We start from the raw sequence: 20,529 nt of genomic DNA on the forward strand, positions 1-20,529 counted from the left end.
ACATATGAAAACTAAATAGGAGGTCTATTCTCTGTATAACTTCAACCAATTTCAGTGGCTGTTACATGCACATTGATGGGAGAAAAGACACCTAAAATAGACTGATATATGAATGACATACATTTAATACTAAAGAAAATGCTCATTTTACTTAGGATAATCACTTTTTACTCCAGATATATGCATGCATTCTTTTTACAGCAAGTATTCCAGTTGTCAGAATGACCGGATGCTTTTGTTCTTTGACGTCAATTTGAGTTGCATCACTGTGGAATCATTGCTACAGAAACTCCAGCCCAGTTTTTAAATGTATTGCATTCACTCATTTTCTTCAGGGAAGCTGGGTTTGATTTCTCATAGTAAAATGGAGAAAATCTCTAAATCTACGGCAGTGTGCGTGGCAAAAGTACCCAGAAAGCTAGATCAGAGACAATATGGAAAAAATGTGATTAAAATGCCAACAAACAAAATTTATCTCTTGATAATATGTGCTTCATTTTAATTGAAACCAGTGCTAAATTAGATTAATAACAAAATATTAAAGTGTGCCAAACCTGTGTTCTATAGGCTTTGCTATAATTGGATTCTGATGCGGATGATAGTTTAAGTAGATAAAGTCTGTTGATTCAGGAACTTGATTATTCATAGGGCAGGAGCTTACTGCTAAAATATACAGTGCTTTGCTTTTTTTTTTTTTTTTAAAAAAAGAATCACTCATTCTCCCCTTCCCCCGCCCCTGTGATCCATGCTTATGTATCTAAAGTCCATATCTTGCCTACAGTAAATCTTTCTCTTGCTCAGAAAGAAACTATTTCAATATGTAAACCAGGCATATTGACAACAGATTTAACCCAGCCAACTCAGCTTTCTTCAGTCACAAGAGAGCTGGGTTGGTTTCAGGTTTCTGGGATACAGGCACAAAAAATGTGCATGCCCCAAGTAGAATCCATTTGTTTTCCTTTGAACGCACCTAGGGAGAGGTCAAAAAGAAATAAATGTTTTAGCTGCTCAGAACAAGATGAATTATGGGATTATGTGTAATCCAGAGTGAAAATTTAATTACAACAAAAATGGTAGCACCAAAAATAAGATCCATTAACTCCTGAGAGTCAAAAGCATATTTTATATTGCTCCTTTAGATTTATCCTGTGTCTTTTCTATTCAGGTTTATGGTAATCACTGCATATCTCATAATACCCCTTATGTTTTTGTAGAACTCCCTATTTTTGGAAGGTATAAGAAAGATAGCCATTTATGTCCTGTCTGTTGTATTTCTTATATTGATGTAACTTACAAAATGGAGTGAAGTCTAGAATTTTGCTGTGATATTAAGAATAAATCAAGTTAGACTCAATACTAGGGGCCCCAGATTCTCTGTGGAGTTCAACCAAACAATGGTAGGGACAATTTGTCACTAACGTCTCTGGCTGTTTGATTTTCTGGAGGTTTGACTGGCGATATTTAGGTTTTCACTACCACATATACTACAGCTTTAAAAAAATTCATAGCTGTATGCAGAGGTGTGAGTCTTCATGGAAACAATCCTTTGAACATAATAATAAGAGTGAAATCCCTGTATAATAAAAATTGCTTTAATGAATAATTCAACTTTTTTTTTTCTCCCTCACTAACCTGTTGCCAGAATTAAATTCCAAGCTAGGGGCTGCTTTCTACACAGATCATAAATACTCAGTGTTTTTTTCAGGGACTGGCCTAAACACTGAACCAAGCTCCAAAATGAGACACTGGAAAGGTGAATTGGTAATTTTTTTATAGAAGTACATAGACTTCTGCCCCCTTTACCATCTACTTAGAGGTTAGAGTATTTGGAATATATCCCATCTACCTGCCCTGGCCCATAGTATGCCTAAAACTAATGCAAAATATTCCCAGGTCTGGCTAGGTTGTCTAGTCACAGTAAAGTAAGGATCAGGGTTCAAATTGTGAATGTGGTCACATGCCTCATAGGCCAGCAGGAGCTGGGGACACAGCAAAGGTGGTGTGACCTGGCCACAGAGGATGGAATGGCTTGCACTGTTCTAGCGTGAACTCTAACCATAATTGTGGTGACAGGATTAAGATGAAGTTGAGGCCAATCTATCTCAAATGGTTGGAGGTTGGGTGAGCTGCAGACCTTTCAGCAGTGGATGTAGAAGATCCCACAGAACTTCTGTTTAAAAGAAAAAAAAAAAGAAATATTATTGGATCCAACTTGTGTTGGAATAGAAAAGCCCTCCTTCCAATTTTAAGTGTCCTGACTTTAATGGAACCTTAATGGAAATGGTTATAAAGCCTCTCACCTCTACATTGCTGAATCAAATCCAATGTAAGTAGGTTGTGACCAGAAATTGATATCACCAGATGACTGTTAAGGAGCCTGTGTGAGCTAAAGCATGGTCGTTTCAGTACAGTTCTCAGTGAGCAAATGTCCACATCACAAAAACTACCATAAGTGAAATCTTTGTTCACAGCTTCAGCAGAGAGGCCCAGTCCTGCAATTTTAGCCCTGTGGCCTCCAGCGGAAGTTTTACCTGGGTAAGTGAAATAAAAACAGGACCTTAGGTAATAATTTTTTAAAAAATAAGTAATGTTTTGTTGTTGTTTATATTTATATAGCTGAATAAACTACACATGTAGACAGAGAAAATGTTCTTTCCCCATCTTTTCCTTGTTTAACTTTGTTGAAAGAGTAAATTCTTAAGAAATAAACTATCTATCCCCTCACAGGCTGGAGCTTTCATAAATCAAAGATTATAAAGATTATTGTAATAATATAAATCTGAAAAATATAAATGTGGCCATGTATGTACATTCTACTACTTCATTGTATTCATTTGTGTTTCTAATAGTAAATTTTGTGCTCTAATATGAATTATTTATCAAAATACTTTTGCACCAAAGGAAACATATTAAAATATAATGAATCTTCTCCTGAAATGAATGCCCATTAAATAATAATAGTTAAATTAATATATTTTAAGTAATCAATGTGTGTATTTGACAGGTATCTACTTTATGAGCAGAGAATAGCAGGAGGAAAATGAAGTATAACTGAGACAAGCACAAAAACCACTAATGGCTATAGATTCCATGCCATCAGAAAAGAAACACAGGGAGCAGTTTTCCACAGGCACATCTTGAGAGCAGTGGCCAATAATGAAATCAGAATACAGCCAGGTACGATCTATTAAAAGAGCAAATTTAGGCCCCCCAGAGCCCTCCAGAGAAATCACTAGGGCTTTGTGAGTGCACGGGGATCCACCTGGCTGGAGCTCATGGCAGGCTCAGGACTAAGGTTGTAGTGCTTTTGAGCAGTAAGTTTGGGATTTGAGTAGTACAATTCTCACCAGCAAAGCTTGGTAAAATTTTGAAGATGGCTGAATGTGCATTACAAAAATGATGAGCTGAGCAATATTTGGCATTTGAAAACTGAAATTATTCCCCACAACACTGTCCATTCTGCAACCTACCTGACTGTTTTGATGGTGTGTTCAAATAGTGATCGGAGCCGAGTAAAATCCTTTTATGGATGGAGCCAAAATGTCACTGAGAGTGGGTGTGAACCACCCTTCAGTTAACATGACTGTCAGGGTGAGTTTATCTCAGATGTCCCCACCTAAGACGAAAGGGGTTTGTGCTGAGTATTATTTGTATTGTGTGAGACAGGGTGGGGAGGGGATGGCAGAACAGACAGAACACAAAGGACCAGAGAGAAACACAGAGAGCTTGAAGCAGCAGCTGAAAGCAGAGTGTCTAACCCTGGGTCAGAGTGCAGGCTGAAAAGTCTCCTCTTGTTGCTGTGTGTAACAGAAGCTGTTTCCTGCTATTTGATTCCTTTTATGTTCAGAGACACAGGACTTCATACATTCCTTGCAAATAAACAAGATTGCATCAAAGAAATACCTGACTATCCATAAGGCTACGTTTTATTCATGGGTATTTTTAGTAAAAATCATGGACTTTTGGTGGCGTGTGGCCTGGGTCCCCTGCTGGTGCTGTGGGAGGGAGGGTTGGTGGGGCTGGTAAGGCCTCCCTACCTGGCTCTATGTCCCTGCAGCTCCTAGGCAGTGGAGGCAGGGGCCAGGGCAGGAGCTCCTCCTCTGCTCTCACCACAAGTGCCGGCTGCCGCAGCTCCCATTGGCCAGGAACCGCACACAATGGGAGCTGCGGGGGCAGGACCAGCAAACTGCTGCTGCTGGCCCAGGGGCTGCCTGGCTCAGGCAGCCCCTGGGCCAGCCCCAGCCGCTGCAGAAGTCACAGAGGTCACGGAAAGGCATGGAAGCTGTGATTTCTGTGACCTCCGTGACAGACTCGCAGCCTTAACTATCAACCATTTTTATTCTCAAGTGGAACATCCCAGGCCCTCAAATGTCAACTAGGTGCTCTGGTCCAAAACAGGCAAAATTATAAATAAGCATTTCTGTTAGTAAATATACAATTTCTAAAATATATAGGGCTAAATCCACTACCCCTGTAAGGGGTGTGACAATTGACTTCAATACAGTTCCACTGGCTTATGCTAGTGGTGATTTTGGCCTGTACTGGTTACATTAACTCCAGCACATTTAAACACATTTATTAGGGTATTATTGGTAAAAGTTATCAACATTGAAACCTTACTGTTTTCTTCAAATGTATTGCTACTTTTTATCAATTTACAAATACTTAAAATACTTACTTACAAATTTAAGAAAGCAACATTCATTGACATTCACACAGACTGATACAAAGGAAAAGTAAACTATAGTGGTTAGACTGTACAGTATGGAAGAATCCTGTACTCCATTGCAGGAAGAAGGACAAGAGAGTCTATCTTGAATCAGGAATTTATGCCTTTTACTATGCAGACCCAAATTGCAATGGCCTTAAGTCTAGTCATAGTTGCTAACTCATGTCAGATTTGCAGCCCCCGTCATCTGTCGGTCTCCTTCCCCCTCTCATTGATACAATGCGTTTCCAATTTTTTCCCCCAACTTATTTTAGGTTTGTTTTTTTTCCAAACTGAATCTAATTGTTATTTTTTGCACCAGATTTTTCATAATTCTAGCTCCAACTGAATCTCATTTGAAGATCTAATTATTAGGGTTGGTCAAACATTTTAAATTGAAATAATTTTTATTGACAGGATTTTAGATTTATTTGTTTCTTGGTCAAAAAAACTGAATACCCCAAAACCAGAGTGTTTTGATTTGGATATACTGTTATGGTGCCTCATGTCAGTTGTAGTTCAGTTGCTTCCTTTGCCCTGTGTCTGTGGTCTTGGCTTCCCAGCTGGACTTCATCTTCCATGATGCACTGCAGCAAGGAGACACCTATGATGCAGAGTGGTGAGAATACGTCATGGGAAATGCAGTCCAGCCAGAAGCCTGGCCTACAGATAAGAATGAGAGTATGAGGCACCTGAACTACAACTTCAGAAGGCATCATGGCAACATTTCCAAATAATTTTTTTCAGTTCTTGGCTTAAAAATTTTGGATTTTGATTTTTCACTGAAAATTGAAAATTGTCCAGGGGGGAGGAAGGAAGGGAGGGAAACAAACATTTGCTGGCCAGGTGTACTAATTATTACTTCTCTGTCCTGACTAGCATTTGCAATACCCTCTAGTTGAGCATCCATTGCAAATTTCAGTATTTATTGCCTCTTCCATATAGTTAATTAACATGTTAAAAATGGACTGGACCTATTGCTAATCTCTAGACATGTCTCCAGCTTCATATAGTGCCATTTACCACAGCCTTTGTTGAGAGTTTTTGCTCTTATGTAAGCCACATTACAGCTTTCAATATCCAAGCCATTATAAACTTATTTTTTCAATGAAGTTCTGTAAAGAACCGTATCAAATGCTTTACTAAAACCCAAATATTTTCCCCCCACTGGGTTCCCTTCATCTACCAGATGTAAGCCAGATTGTGTCCTCCTCATGTACTCTGATGTCAGTGGGGCTACTCGTTAAAATATTGGTCTACATTTGCTACCTTGCCATATATAGTGGAATGGGACAGTCGCCTTTCTGGCACCATATCCCCTTTCCCCCAAACTACACAATGGGTTTCTTCAGGGCTTGTTCTCTGCGAGTAATTGAGGTGGGTTATGTAGGGGGCATTAGGGGATGGATCATGGCAAGGAATGACATGCATCATCTCCCTGAACCCATCCCTTCAGAGAATGTGGCTGTATCAGCTCTTCAAGGAAATGTTTCTTTGAGTTGTGGTCTTTTTTTAAGTGGGATTCCTCAGGGCAGTTTCTGTTGAAAAAACCGATCAAGGGAAAAAATTCAGGAGTTCAGCGGTTAGGCTGAAGGCAGAGGACCTCCATAGAACATGGAGGAGCTTCATGTTCTGAAGGCCAAGCCTCAGCTTTCTTCAATGGCAACAACCCTTATGGAGCTTTCTGGCCCTTTTCTTATATCCCCCAGTTTTGCTGTTCTAAAGTCCAATGTCCTTCTCCTGCTGTGTTCTGTGATTCTTCCTGCTGAATTCAAGGATCTCATGATAAATAACTTGCCTACTAGTCTCACATTTTCCATTAGTTCCTTCCTGTTAGTAAGACACAGATCAGTGATGGCTTCTCCTTTAGTTTGGAGTCTTTACTTGCTGGATCATAAAATTGTCTTGTATGTATCTTAGGAACCTCTTTAATGCTTGTCTGGATGTTTTTATTACTCACATATCTGAACAGTACAGTGAGTATCCTGTCACTTTACCTTGGGAGTTGGTCCAGGAATTTTTTGCTCTTTTCCCCTGGTTTGGTGATATATATCAGATGCCTGCAGCAGTTTCTTCTTTGCTTTTCCATTCCTTATGTCCTTCAGATAAGATTTCAGTACTACTATAGTACCTTAGACTGGTTGTAATTAAGGATCTTTTGAAAAATAATCTTCTACTGCCATTGTACTGTAGACCCCTTCCAGTTCAGCAACTGAATGAGATTTTCCCACTGAATTTATGTCATAGCTACAGATCCTGTGTGTACAATTCAGTGGAAGCGTTATGATTTTCTTGTAATGTGCTGTTGATGCTTGTGGAACAGATATTAATAATGCTGCAAAGAGTTACATAACTCAACTCTTTTATATTAGAAAAAGCTGTAAAAGACACCACTCCAGATCCAATGCTTGCACATTTTAATTTTTTTAACAAAGCACATTTTGTTTTACTTAGAGCATGCCAAAAAAGCATCTAAATCCAGTAATTATTGATTTATCTGTATATAAATCACAGCAAAATTTACGTCAGTTTTTAGAGAGAAATTTGCATTTAGACTGACAATTTTACACCATGCTTCAGTCAAGTGTGTCTAAAATGGTGAAATTATGAAGTGTTTTAAATTGAAATGACTCTTTAAGGGAAAATTATAGTGATTATTTATAATACCGTAGCAAGTTAAATAAATATTTACTCAAGGAAAATACATACAGTATAGATTTTAACAAAAGAATTTTCAAAACAGCATTAGAAATACCTGTCACAATCTGTCTCTCCATTCAACACCTGGGGCGGCCTCTCACAGGATATGAAATTCACCCCTGTGTGGGGGGCCAGCATGAGGCCCGGGCACTTCAGGTTGAAGTGGACATATGTGCTGACCCTCTGTGTAGGAGCAAATATCACCAAATTAAGGGCTGCCCTCTGAATAAAACTTCCCAGCAAGGACCCTATGTGAGGATGTAGAAATAGGGATGAAAGCTTCTTCATGCTATTCGAAAGCACTGGCTGTTCCAGAGTCATATGGTAAGGGAAGTTCTGTTATTTTAAAAAAATGTTTCATTTAACATTTGGTTAAATAACTGTTACATGAATCAATGTTTCAGAAAACATATAGACCTTGTAGCTCTGTAACGTTCAGATTTCCATTGCTTCCTAATGATAAAGGATCAAAGATTCATGGCAGTTAGAGGAGAAAAGACCTGATAATCACAGTCTATTCTTTGGCATGGGCAAGCAATCATTTTTCTGCAAATCTTGTGAAAACAATTTAAACCAATCTTTGATAAACCAAATGTTAAATTAAACGTTTAAAAAAAATTGCAGAACTTCCCTTACCATACGACTCTGGAACAGCCAGTGCTTTTGAATAACTATTTCACCCCTATTCGGTACCTGTCAACCTTCTTGTCCCTTCCCTCATCCCTTGCGAGCTCTATTCAGCTCTTAGTTATGGCAGCTTCTGCTGAGGTCTGTGGGATCATACTGATGTAAACTCTGTGTAGGGGAGAGGGCCACAGTGGTGAAAGATGCCCTCAACTTCACGTGGCTGGTGGCTGGAGCAGCTTCAGAAGTAGAAAGCCAGCAAAGTGTACCTGTAGGATCTGCTAATTCTGGCAACCCAACCATAACTTAAAGTAGACTTTTCCTGACATGACCTCTGAGAATGACAGCAGTGTAAATACCAGCAGCCCTGTGCTGGGGTATGCCTCCGGCATTATTGGCAGTGAATTTAGCCCAGTGATTGAAAACTGCAATAATTTCTGTATACTTATAACAGGAGATTACTGCAATATTCCAAAACCAGTGAGTGGAAAGTGTGGGCAAACTTTGTCTTTCTGTTTGCAAAGTGTACAGTGATTGTAAGATCATTTATGTTGAACTGAAATCTGAGCCATCTTAAAAAGGCAAGGAAGCCCACAGACCTGGGTGGAGTCTTGAGTCAAAGACGCCCTAGTCTGGCCATTGTAGCTTATGTCGACCTCCTGACTGAGAAGGTTTCAGTGGCACTGTAATTTCTCTGTTGGCTACCAGCCAGCTGCTTCAGGTGTGCTGCGGCAATGCTGATCAGTCGCTCTGGCTGGTAGCGACAGGTGGATAAGGAAGCACATCCAAAAAGCCGCAGCATGATGGAGGCAGCCAGTGCCCCATGTGGAGACTCTCGGGAATAGCTCTGTTCCCCTTGGAGAGTGGAAGGAGGCCCCATGTGAAGAAGGACCCTTGCCCTTCTGTGAGCACAGAGTGGCAGGAGGCAGAGTATGAAAACAACTTCTCCCTGCCTGCGCTCTTTTAGCATGTCTGGAGTGGAGTGATGGGGAGAGGCAGGCGCAAAGCTGTGATGATCTGTGTGAGGGAGATGCTGCAGTGTGATGCACAGAGATGGGAGAGGGAGAAGGGAGACAGAAAATCAGGAGGGTCCTAGGAGCTCCTCTAAAAAGAAAGTGATTATGAGAAGATGTGGGAAGTGTGGAAAGGGTTAGCAGCAGATTAAGGGGAACAAATGTAAAATATGTCAGGGACTATGTGTATATACACAGCTGGTTGTAGAAAGAGATTTCCTGAGTACATCTTCAGCATGTGCTTTGAAAAGCATGCCCTTGTAATTCAGCCTCCATTTGAAGCTGTGAAGTGCCATGCAAGCCTATTCCCTGCTCTGTAGGAGTTTTCTCCTGTTTTGTTAATGAAAGTGAATGTGTGTGAGTCATTCAGGGGTGCTAAATCTTCCGTTGGGGATCTCTGAGGGCCTGGGAATTTATGTGGGGGAGAGCGTCCAGACTACCTCACAGGCATGTACTGGTGCTGCTCCAGTTCCCCAGTGTTGATTTCCAAGGTGATTTCCCTGTGGCTGTACCAGCAGGAGTGACTGAGGAGCTCAGGAGTCAACAGAAGAAGAGAGTGAATCTGAACGTATATTAGTAGAGCATACAGTGGAGAGCAGACATGCTTGTGATGAAAAAGATGAATGGTCAGAAACTGCAGAACACACTGTGCTATTTTGACACATTCTTTTGCAGTTTTATCTGCAGGGCATAATTCATGTGAAATCTGAACAAATTGTCTGCTGTTTCAAAGTGGACCTATTCATTAGGGCAGAGGATAAGGACATGTAACTCCAGACAGATTCTGATCAAACAAAGGAGCAGAGCGCTCACAATTCCAGACTGACCTCATTGCTGAAAAGACTTGAAGGTCCTTCTTGCTTAGTGGTAATTCACTTCTAAAGTTTTGGAAACAATTTCATTGCATTACCCATATTCTTCAGGGGATGATCCCCATGCAGAGACATGTGTCCTTCTCTGGATTTGTACAGTGCCTAGCACAAAGGGCCCTGATCTAGGTAACTACCATTAGAAACATGATTAATAAAAATCCTACATTTTCTATGCAGGAAAAACTCTGCTGAGTCTTGCCCGTGAAAGGATTGTAGGATTGTGGTTACAGAGTAATTGATACAGCAGTGTTTGCCCTGGATCCTTCAGGGGTGATGGGGAGGATGAGGAAATAGAGCATAACCCACATGTAAAAATAAATGTTTTTTTTTTAAATTGCTCTTGTACAAAAAGAATTATTTGGAAAGTCAGTGGCCTGTTGTATAAAATTTTAAAATGGAAGATAATGAAGTCCTGCTGGGGAATACTTCAATACACTTCATCACACAGTCTTGACACAAACAGCTGTGTGTTTTCCTCACCTCACACACTTCTTCCATTCAGCACCCTGGCCAACACTCCTGTTCCTCTTAAACACTGTTCTTGCCTCATTCACGCTGTGCAGATTACAACATTTGTTCTTGCTTTATCGCGCTCGTTGTCTAAAAACCTATTTTCAACACACCGGCAGAGCATGTTTTGGAGGGCTCTTTCCCATGGAAAGAGTTTGGCAGGCTTGGGCCCTCTGGCATGTGTGTGTGTGTGCGCGCTCATGGTAGGGGATGGTGCTAATTCTTTTGCCTTTCTCCAGTGTACAGACATACTGTACTTCGTAAATTCTGCACCTGTTACAATTGTGCCAATATTTACATGCTAGGGATAATGCTACCTAATCAGGGTGACACACTGCGGGAATTTAGTGGATTGTTATAGTACATGATGAGCCTGTCTGACCAAGCAGGAAACAACAGCTTGTGAGAAAGTGGAAACTGCCTGTTATTCCCATCACTGCAGACTGATTACAGGAGATGATCATGGAAAAACTGCATACATCCAAATAAATCTGGAGACAATATTTAAAGGGTTGTGTCCTGAATCTCTGCCACAAAGGAGAGCTTGGATCTGCTATCAGAGCTCCATCATTACTTTGGTATCCCATTGACCTGTCTCGTCATCTTGCCCACTCTCCCATGCCTTGCCTCCACTGTTCAGCTGCTAAGGTGGCCTCCAGTTCCCTGAAGAGTGCACAAAGGGCACTTCTTGTTTGAACGCTCAGCTTTCCATGCGCACACTTTTCAAGTGCTAACTACCTGTATGCACAATTGACAGCTCTCCTTGCCTGAGGGCATAGGCCATGGGATTGGACCTGTTTTGTAATCCTTACTTTTTTCCCTACTAGTACAACATAGAAATATTCATTTAAATATGGAGCATGATTTGCAATTGTTACTCTGTTACTATCCTCCCTCAGCTCTCATGAGTAATGGAGTATGAGCCTGTACCAACAACAGTACCTGTTGCAGCTGTAATGATTGCAGAATGTTGCAGAATATTTATAGTCCATTATAATTCAGTGAAATATATATATGGTGTGGCAAGATAGCCGATGTTAGAATGGTGGGTCCTGCATTTTTCTTGGCAGGGGGGCTAAGATGTCACCCCTTGCCCCTGCTCTTGGGCTGCCGAGGTCCTCACTAACGGCCTGGGAAGGTGGTAGAGGAAGGAAGCAGGGGAGGGGTCTGGGTTTGCTCTTCACTCTGAGACCCAGCCCCTCTCAGCTCCTGCAGGTTCTTACCCTCTTCCCCCTTGGGTGAGGAACCTTTGATCCTTAGACGCTGGGGGAGGGAGTCTCCCTCTCCTGCTGGGGCAGGGTCTCCCTTACTTTGGTTCTCTGGTCTTTCAAATCTTACAACACACTTCCAAGCTCCAGTCCTCTCTCCTTCCTCCTCCTCCCCTGACTGTCTGAAGCAGGGGGTTTTATTAGATTCCTGACAGGGCTTAATTGACTACAGGTGCTCCAATTAACCTGTAGCAACCCTCCCTAGTGTACAGGGAACCACGCCTTAATTAGCCTAGGGCTTATATATTTCCCCTCTACCACTGCTCCCTGGCCCTCCTGTATCACACTGCAGAGTTGTTGTCCCAGCAGTGCTGGCTGATTGCCTCCCACTGCTTAGCCACCTTCCTCGGTTCTTTGGATCCTTGCAAGTGCCTGGTCCTGGGTGGAGACTTCAACTGCACCCTCGAGGAGCTGGACTGCATGGGGCTTAAGCCGAGCTCTGCCGCTGTAGACATCCTCAGGGAGATCGTAGCCCATCACGCCCTGGTGGACATCTGGCACGACCACTACCCAGACGATGACTCTACATTCTCTTTTGTCTGGGTAGAGGAACAACAGTTGAGCCACTCCTGGTTGGATTGCGTTTACTTTTCTCAATGTTGTCTTTCGCAGGCCCACTCCTCCAGTGTTTGGCGGGCCCCATTCTTGGAGCAATATTTGGTGGCTGTGACAGCCTCTGTTTCTTCGGAGAGGCTGTGGCCGGCCTATTGGCATTTCAATAACAGCCTGCTGGAGGATGTGGGCTTTGTGGCATCCTGCTGGGAGTTCTAGCTGGTCTAGGGGGAACAGAGGCATACCCTTCCCTCAGTGCGGTGGTGGTGGGATGTGGGGAAGGTGCATGCCTGGCTCTTCTGCCGTAGCCACACCCGGGGCACCAGCCGGCAGAGGGATGTGGTGATAGAGCAGTTGGAGCGGGAGGTTTTGGAGCTGGAGAGGCATCTGGCTGCCAGCCCCGGAATCCACCCCTCTGTGGAGTGTCCTGGGAGAAGCGGGAGGAGCTCCAGGCCCTCGACAATCTTGGGCCCGGGGTGCCTTTGTTTGATCCTGCATCCATTTCCTGCAGGACATGGATCATGGCTCCCACTTCTTCTACACCCTGGAGAAGAAGACGGGGGCAAAAAAGCACGACCTCTGCCTCTTGGCGGAGGACGGCGCCCCCCCCCATGGATCTGGTAGTGATGCGCAAGAGGGCCAGGGCCTTCTATGCTGGCCTTTTCTTCCCAGATCCAACCGATGCTGATGCCTGTGGAGTGCTTTGGGACGGACTCCCGACAGTCAGCACGGGTGACCAGGACCAGCTGGAGCTGCCTCTCACTCTGGCCGAGTTCTCGGAAGCCCTGAGTCTCATGCCCATCAATAAATCTCCGGGAATGGACAGGCTGACTGTGGAGTTCTACCGCGTGTTCTGGGACGTCCTCGGCCCGGACCTTGCCTCCTTCTAGGCTGAGTATTTGGAGAGTGGGGTTCTCCCTCTGTCATGCAGGTGAGCAGTGCTCGCCTTGCTGCTGAAGAAGGGGGACCTCCGCGATCTCCAGAATTGGCGTCCTGTCTCGCTCCTCAGCATGGACTATAAGGTTGTGGAGAAGGCCATCTTGCTGCGGCTGCAGTCCGTGCTGGTGGACGTGGTCCATCCTGACCAGACCTACACTATCCTGGGCCATACTATCTTCGATAATCTTTATCTGGTCTGGGATCTCTTGGAGCTTGGCTGTAGGAATTGTCTGTCATTCCCCCTCATGTCCTTGGATAAGGAGAAGGCGTTCGACCGGATGGACCATGGGTATCTCCTGGGCACTCTGCGGGCATTCAGCTTTGGGCCCTGGTTTGTGGGATTTCTCCAGGTGCTGTATGCCTCCGCGGAGTGTTTGGTTAGGCTCAACTGGACCCTGACCGCACCTGTCAGCTTCGGGTGACGGGTGCATGGAGGTTGCCCACTGTCGGGTCAGCTGTACACTCTGGCCATTGAGCCCCTCCTTCGTCTCCTTTGCAAGAGGTTGACGGAGTTGGTGCTGCATGAGCCGGAGGTGTGGCTGGTCCTGGGAGTCTACGCTGACAATGTGCTCCTCGTGGTCCAGGACCGGGTGGAGGCTAGCCAGGCTGTTTATTCAGTGGCCTCCTCTGCCCGGGTCAACTGGGTCAAGAGCTCTGGCCTGGTGGCTGGAGCCAGGGGCAGGCAAGCTCCCTCCCACCCGTGCTTCAGGCCATCCGGTGGAGTGCGGGTCTGCTGCTCTCTCTTGGTGTTTATCTTTCTGCCACACATCCATCTCTGCCAGAGAACTGGCATGCTTTAGAGGGCAGGGTGACTGGGCGGTTGTAGGGCTGGATGAGACTGCTCCAGTGCCTCTCCCTCCCTTAACCAACGTCCCGGTGCTCAAAAGGACCACTCTACCACTGCTCTCTGGTCCTCCTGTATCACAATGGAATAAAGGAGAAAACTGCTCCTAGATTTTTATTCCTCAGAATTGTTTCCATGATGCATGTGCATCAATTATCAGCAGGAGTAAAAGATCAGATAAAAAGAAAATAACATTTGTACGAAGTTGCAGTCATATTGAGGTTAGGATTTACGCTAACCTGGACTCAGGTGTGTTTATTGTTTTAGCATGACAATGTCGGTCAGTCTTGGGTTTCTTGGCTTTTAGATAGTCCTATGGCGTATGTGGAAATTTTTCAACCCCTACCATTTTCTGTCTCTAATCATTTCTCTGCGGTTGCTGTGTTTGATATTTCGAAGCTTTCAAATCAGAGTAACCTGGGTTGGATGCATTGCCAGTTAGATTTTTATTTTTGCATTTAAAATTTCATAGCAGAAGAACTCCTCTGAAACCCAATGGAATCCAAGAGCAACAGTAAACAATTACAGGTTGATGGAGTGCCTTCTTGCCGTGCAAGGAATCCTGATCTCTACAATAATGTCTTCAAATGAGGGAGGCAACCTTCAAAGCTTGTGTATAGGTGGTTAGATGGGGGCTCACTGCACGAATATTAAGTACTATTTTTCTATTGAACTCTTCTCCTCCCCGCCGCCATTTTAAACTTGTTACGCGGTATGTGGACAGCATATGATATAGACCAGAACCTGTAGAGACCAAAAAGGGGGAAAAGAAGGGAAATTTGCACTTGAGAGAGAAACATATTGTTTGGTAAAATGTCTGGTGAGCACTGAATTTTTGCTGCTAGGATAGGGAATAGGGAGAGCTGCCAGTAGTGTCATCTTCTCCCAGATAATCCCACATCATTTTCTTGGCACAACAAAGGGTATATAGGGAATGATTTGGGGTGGGGCCACACTGAACAGTTTTACTCCTGGGGCTCTGGTGCTTTTTCACTTCATATCCAAAATGCCATTTCACTGCACTCCCCGTTAAGTGCAGCATAATCTTTTGCAAGATATGGCCCAAGATATTTAATAGAGGGCACAGAGTATCTGAGAGCAGTTATGGTAAAATACATTAAAGCTTGTTTGTTCCCACCTGTGAACCCAGCAGTCTCTGAGAGAAAAAATATGCTTTAACAGAATTAACTTTAAAAAAGTGTCAGACGAAATTGTGCCTTGAATGCATTATAGGAACTGACTGTTGTGGAGTGAGAATAGACAGTCAGGTGTTGATAGCATGTAGGAGGAAAGAGTGGTTATTAATCAGTGGGAAGCAAACTGAGTGTGATGTGGGAGTAGGGCAGATGGGAGAGAATATACAGGCTCTTATCAAAATTATTCAGCTTCTGAATCATCTTCATACAAACCTATTTTTAGAGCCTGCAGCACAGAGTAGCCTCTCCCTCCATAGTCTGACAACATTGCCAGGATGAGTATGGCATTCAGAGAGGTGTTGAGTCAGCTCTCGGCACAATAGTAATTCATGGTGTACAGCTAGTGCTTTTATCACTGTTTCAACTAAATAGACTGTGACTATAGTATACTGGTGGGAAGCAAAGCCATTAATTCAAGTGCTCTGTGGGATGGAGAAGTAGTAAGAGGTTGTTGTTGTTGTTAAGGTAGTTAGAAGAAGTGTTTGTGCATCTCTGTTTTGGGGGCTATTTTCCATATCCACACACTTATAAAGCCAACTTCCTTGTTGCCATGTGCTCAGGTGTATAAGGCTCAGTGGGAACTATAAGAACCTCTACTGCTGACCTATCCTGGCTTTCCTATACTGAAAAACGTTAACACCATTGCCTTGGGCTTGGGGCAAGTGCTGGGTATCCCAATTGGAAAAATTCAGCAGCGCCCTTTCCCAATGGAATTACAAAGCTCCCATTTCTACCCTTGGAGGGCCATGAGACAAACGACTTTTATACATTGACACACACGCACATATACACACATACACACACGTGAAATCCATGTGAAACATTGCAGAGCCATGTGACAAGTTATTCTGCACCTTTGACCACCTCACTGGCAGCCTGCCCTGCTCACTAATCCATCCCCTTGGGACTTATTGAACATTCCAACCCTTTCCTCAGCATCTTCAAATAAGTGCCAGGTTATATAGAGAAATGTCTCCTCTTTCCCCCCCCCCACAAATGTGGAATTTCCCCCCATCAGTTACCCCTGCTAATGTGTATATGTGATGAAATAAGTGAGCCCAGAGTCAAAGGTTTAACCTGATTGTGTTGCTGTACATTATTAAGCAGCTGAATGTGGTTCAGGGATTTGAATACAGACTTTTCTCCTCAGGAACATCCAGAATTCAACACACTAGTGAGCAATGAGCAATGATCTCCAGATAAAGAAGTGTCTCAAATCCAACAAGGGAAAATAAGTTAATAAACACTTTGTTGGGCCCCAAAACCCCTTCTTAAAATGACACTACCAACCCCCACAACATGCAGATTTCATTCCTAGGCAATAAAACCTTTTTCTGTACATAAAAATGTCATGCTTTAAAGTCTATTGTCTCATGGTCTCTGTTATATGGCAGCCGCAGGCCTGGTCAATTTAGCCATGCAGCCTTTCAGAAAAATATGCCAATTATAGGTGATTGGCTATGCTGTAAAATAAGGCGACTCCAATACCTTTGCAAAACACTTCCATGCTCTCAGCTGAATGAGCACTATGCGATTGCAAAGCAACAACAAACAGTACCCAAGACTCAGTCCTCTGTTCTAAACACTTGCACACATTCTCCATCTAGAGCCAGGAATAGAATCCAGGAACCTTGATTCTTAGCACTCCATTACTGTCTACCAAATAGCTGTGTAACTCACTGGCAAATGCATGCCATAGCCCACCCTTGTGGCTGTTCCAACAGCTTACTATAGCTACCAGTTTCGGCAGCTGAAGTGTTAGAGGTTGGTGCTATGGCTCTGCTGGTCCTGGGTTCAGACCCTGCTGATATTGTATGGGGGCAAGCTTTTCTGGTTGCATATGATAGAATTTCTTTTTTTTTCCCGCTTAAAAAAAAAAACATGCAAACCCCCTTCTATCTCCCCCCCCCCTTTTACTAGACAATGTTCAAAGTCAAGTGCTCAGGAGTTTAGAAATGTCAGCATTAATGTTGCCCAGGAAGTCAGAGTTCCTCCTGAGACTCCCAGGGCTGCATCTGCACTGAAGTTTTTGTGCAATTCTTTCACCACTGCTGTAGCACCAATGTTAACTGGTGGTGAGGAGCATGGGTGTAAACTGCCTGCCAGCATCTTTTTACCACTGGTTCACCTAGTGCTGGGAGATCTTTAGAAAAAAGACAAGGCAGTGCAGCAGCGCTCTGCCCTATGCCCAGCTGGCTCTGCTGGCTTGGAATGTGGGGGAATCAAGATCATGCCCTCACTCTGCCCCTCCTCACCCTCTTATGGAAGACTGCTGACAGCACTAGCATGGAGCTGTGCCTCCCATCCTCAGCCAAGTTATGGGTGGACCCTCTACAGTGGAGCAAGAAAGGGGAAAAACTTCTCGTTCCTTCTGTCTTCCCTTGTACTTACAAGGGCCAGCCACAATAACCCTCTGATATATTAGTAAGAAATAGGCACCTTTTTAGTTAATAAAAAGCATAGATGTAAACAACTCTGTGTGAAATTTAACTTAATGAAGCATATTTTCTGGGCCTCTCACAAATCCATTAACACTCTCTTTTCTCATATGCTCTAGTTCTGAACAGAATGTACCTGTTGCAAATATTTTTTTTCCAGTTTTTGGTCTTCTAAAATAATTTCCCCCCAAAGGGCCAAAGGAGGTTGATTTGACAAGTTTATGCCTGAACTTCCCAGTGCAAAAGCAGTGGTTTCACTCTCAGAGTCAGCATTGAAAGGTATTTCCTGTGACACTTGTGAAACAGAGGAAAACAAGCCTGTGCACTCCACTTTTGTGGCTCTATGTATGTACTATTACATTTAGTGGATATTCTTTCTGAAGTTTTATACAGTAGAAGTGTTTCAATTTTCAGGGCCTTTGTCATTAACTGTGACTCAAACAACATATAAGGGTGTGTGTGTGTGTGTGTGTGTGTGTGTGTGTGTGTGTGTGTGTGTGGACAGATACAGATAAATAGGTAGTTTGCATCTGGAGAAGTCTTATCCTGCCTGCATAGCAATCAATAAAAAGAAAAGGAAAAAATTCTAGTTGGAAAATACGTTCTTCTTCGAGTGATTGCTCATGTCTATTGAACGTTAGGTGTGTGCTTGCCATGTGCACATTGTTGGAGATTTTCCCTCAGTGGTATCCATCAGGCCGGCTTTACCATGAAAGTCACTGGAACAACTTCTCTTGCTTCGGCAAGGCATTTTTCCATGGTTTTCTTTTCTCTATCTTAGTTATTATTCTTAGCCCTGGTCTACACTATGGGGTTAGGTCGAATTTAGCTGCGTATGGTTGATTTTAATATGACTGCGTCTACACAACCAACCCCGTTCCATTGACCTAAAGGGCTCTTAAAATGAACTTCTGTACTCCTCTCTGGTGAGGGGAGTAGTGCTAAAATCGACCTTGTTGGGTCGAATTTGGGGTAGTGCAGACGCAATTCGATGGTATTGGCCTCCGGGAGCTATCCCAGAGTGCTCCAATGTGACCGCTCTGGACAGCATTTGAACTCCAATGCACTAGCCAGGTACACAGTAAAAGCCCCGGGAACTTTTGAATTTCATTTCCTGTTTGGTCAGCGTGGCGAGCTCAGCAGCACAGGTGACCAAACAGTCCCCGCAGAATCACAAACGAGCTCCAGCTGGAGCGAATGGGAGACACTGGATCTGATTGCTGTATGGGAAGAAGAATCTATGCAGGGCGAACTGTGATCAAAAAGAAGAAATGCTAATATATATGCCAAAATCGCACAGGGCATGGTGGAGAGAAGCTACAACAGGGACACACAGCAGTGCCGTGTGAAAGTTAAGGAGCTCAGGCAAGCCTACCAAAAGACGAAATAGGCAAACGGTCACTCCGGGTTAGATCCCCATACATGCCGCTTCTATGATCAGCTGCATGCCAGTCTAGGGGGGGACCCTACAACTACCGCACCACTGATCATGGACACCTGCAAGGGGGGAGTCTCACGCAACAGGGAGGAGGATTTTGTGGATGAGGAAGAGGAGGAGGAGGAGGAGAATGCGCAGCAGGCAAGCGGTGAATCCATTCTCCCTGACAGCCAGGACCTTTTCATCACCCTGGAGCCAATACCCTCCCAAGGTGGGATCTCCGACCCTGAAGCCAGAGAAGGCAGCTCTGGTGAGTGCACATTTGTAACTACAGTACAGGGTTTAAAAGCAATAGTGTTTAATGTTTGATTTGCCCTGAAGAATTGGGATGCATTCGTGGCCAGTAGAGCTACTGGAAAAGTCTGTTAACATGTCTGGGAATCCTCCAGGGACATCTCCATGAAGCTCTCCTGGAGGTACTCTGAAAGCCTTTGCAGAAAGTTTCTGAGGAGGGCTGCCTTATTTCGTCCTCCACAGTATGACACTTTACCATGCCAAGCCAGTAGCAAGTAGTCTGGAATCATTGCAGCACAAAGCACGGCAGCGAATCAAGTAACATTCAGTCTTTATCTTTCTGTGTTAGCCTCAGGAGAGTGATATAATTCGTGGTCACCTGGTTGAAATAGGGGAATTTTTGTAAGGAAACAGTAAAAGGACCCCATTCATGCTGGGTTGTTTGTGCTTGGCTAAAAGGGGTCATCTCGGAGAATAGCCTTGTGGCAGGGGCAGGGGTGAAGGGATCATTCCAGAGAAATAGCCACATGGTGGGGTTGGGGGAGGTGTGTGCTGCACATCAACCGAAAAACCACAGCCCCTCCTTTTAAATGTGAAACCCAACCAGCATTGCTTGCTATGGGAAAGGATGGTGCTGCAGTTTGAAACCATTCCCACATGTTATGAAGGCGGAAGAAGCCAACCCCGCTTACCATGGCTGCCTGGAAACCGAATTCTGTTGCCCAGCCGCGTGTGATGTCACCAGACCAGCAGGCACTCAATATAAAAGGCAAAATGCAACCTTGTAGCTAAAGCACATGTGCTGTCTGCTGTGAATTGCTTGATTCACTGTGAAGGAGTCTCCCTTTTGTTCTCAGAAATGTATCATCTTAAATTTTACTCTCCCTTTTTATCTCCCCTAAGGTGCAAATGCTTCTATGCTCCCCCATCATCTCCATCCCTGAGGTTATTGCAGATTAGAAGGTGAAAAAAATGCACTCGCGATGACATGTTTTCCAAGCTCATGCAGTCCTCCTACACTGATAGGGCACAGCTGAATGCATGGAGGCATTCAGTGGCAGAGGCCTGGAAAGCATTAAATGAGCGTGAAGAGCAGAGGCAGGAGACGATGCTGAGGCTAATGGGGGAGCAAATGGACATAATGAAGCATCTGTTGGAGCTGCAGGAAAGCCAACAAGAGCACAGACCCCCGC

At 44.0% G+C, this 20,529-nt stretch overlaps 1 long non-coding RNA gene across 1 annotated transcript; it reads right to left on the minus strand.

Annotated features, from left to right (window-relative positions):
* Positions 1 to 1,548: 1,548 nt before the first annotated feature.
* On the minus strand, positions 1,549 to 11,795 carry LOC122455797. The gene is made up of 4 exons (XR_006274267.1): positions 11,773 to 11,795; positions 3,471 to 3,616; positions 2,301 to 2,531; positions 1,549 to 2,170 (listed from the first exon to the last, which is right to left on the minus strand). It is a non-coding gene; the product is annotated as an uncharacterized LOC122455797 (long non-coding RNA).
* Positions 11,796 to 20,529: the final 8,734 nt, after the last annotated feature.

The sequence above is a fragment of the Dermochelys coriacea genome, chromosome 9 (assembly GCF_009764565.3).
Source record: "Dermochelys coriacea isolate rDerCor1 chromosome 9, rDerCor1.pri.v4, whole genome shotgun sequence".
In the NCBI taxonomy this organism is placed as follows: Eukaryota; Metazoa; Chordata; order Testudines; family Dermochelyidae; genus Dermochelys; species Dermochelys coriacea.